Source organism: Thalia democratica, chromosome 2 (assembly GCF_965202585.1).
Source record: "Thalia democratica chromosome 2, ktThaDemo2.hap1.1, whole genome shotgun sequence".
NCBI classification, from domain to species: Eukaryota; Metazoa; Chordata; class Thaliacea; order Salpida; family Salpidae; genus Thalia; species Thalia democratica.
The window spans coordinates 17,218,853-17,220,479 of record NC_139166.1 but is presented as its reverse complement, the minus strand read 5'-3'; the positions used below and the strand labels follow the sequence as shown (position 1 = coordinate 17,220,479).

At 23.1% G+C, this 1,627-nt stretch overlaps 1 non-coding gene across 1 annotated transcript; it reads left to right on the top strand.

The window, feature by feature from the left end:
* Nucleotides 1-294: 294 nt before the first annotated feature.
* Trnas-cga (transfer RNA serine (anticodon CGA)) lies at nucleotides 295-376 on the top strand. Its single transcript has one exon. It is a non-coding gene; the product is annotated as a tRNA-Ser (tRNA).
* Nucleotides 377-1,627: the final 1,251 nt, after the last annotated feature.

Genomic DNA, 1,627 nt, shown 5'->3' with positions numbered 1-1,627 from the left:
TAAATAAATCATTTTTCTTCTACTTATGAAGTATATATTTTATTGAACATATTTACGAGTGAGTTTATATTGATATAATTTTATTGGAACTTATTGTTGGATATAAGAATTAAATAACAAAACTAAAACATAACTAAATAACATTTAAATAACAAATTTTTTAAAAGTTTAGTATTTTTTAACTATAAACTATATATACTTAAAAAAACTTATATACTTAGTTTCTTAATATGATTTGTTTTGTATTGAAAACTACTTAACTTTATAAGCTAAAAATGTATGTTTTAATCACGAGCTGCGATGGCCGAGTGGTTAAGGCGTTGGACTCGAAATCCAATGGGCATTGCCCGCGCAGGTTCAAATCCTGCTCGCAGCGTACTATATTGTTCTGGAATTGCTGTAGTATATAATTTATGTAAATATAAATAGGGCTTTTTTAATTGATAAAAGGTGTATAGATTTTTTTCCTTTTACTTTTAGTATTTTAAAGTGGGATGACTTTTCACTTAACTTAAATACAAACTTGCGTCTAAAATCATTTCAAAAATTTTTTAGATATAGTTTTTAAATTCACGACGACCTACATAAATTTTTTTCTACAAAATTTGAATTTTTCTTTTAAATAGTTTCTTTATAAAAATTGCCGGTTTAAACAAAAAAACTACTTGATGTTTATCAAAACAATCGGCTTTATAGTTATTTAATGTTTTAAAGTTATACGAAAACTACGTAACCAAAGTGTTGTTTATTCAAAGGTTTAATAGATTCTTACAGTATTCTAATAAAAACTAAATTTTAAGTTTTGGAATATTCTAATATCTTTAATTTTATATCTAATAAAAAACTAAACAAATCAAAAAAACCAATAAGCTAAAAAAAAATTATAAATTTTTACAGTTGTTGTGGTCTAAAAGTTCTAAAATTTTAGAGAATAAAAAAATAGTTTTTTTATTTTTCCAAACTTTTATTGATAAATGGCGAATCAACTGAAAGTTGTTATGGAGTGATTAGATAGCACTGATGCTCACCGTTACATCATCGACGCTTGTGAAAGTAAGTTACAACTCGAGCATATAAAATTAATTTTATGCATTATATCGGTATGTATTTCAATTACAAAATTTTTAATTTAAAGAAATACTTAAAGAAAAAAACGCAATAAACACTTTTTAAAGTTTGCGATGATAAAACGTAATTTCTTAAACTTTTTCGTGTGTGTTGTGGTTATTTAAAATAATTAATATCAGTGACATTTTAAATACTCACAGTACTACGTTTTTACAATATAATACGTAAATAAAATTTATTGAAATTTAATACAAATAATTGATATTCATTTGAAAAATTGTTCTTTAAGCCTTGGTTTACCACTGGCTGTCAATAAATTTTATTCAAAAAACTTTAAACATAATCCTTAGTCGAGTATAATACTTTATTGATCATAAATAAAGTACAAAATTCAAAGTATTTCATTACAACTAGCATTTATTAGTCAGGTATTAATGTTTTTTACTATATTTCGCTCAATTTTGTTGTAATAATTTATCTTATTTGTTTTCATTACTTAAAAAAAACGTTTTATTTTTTTCTTAATTTTATGTTTTGTTTTTCTGAAAGGATTAAAAAA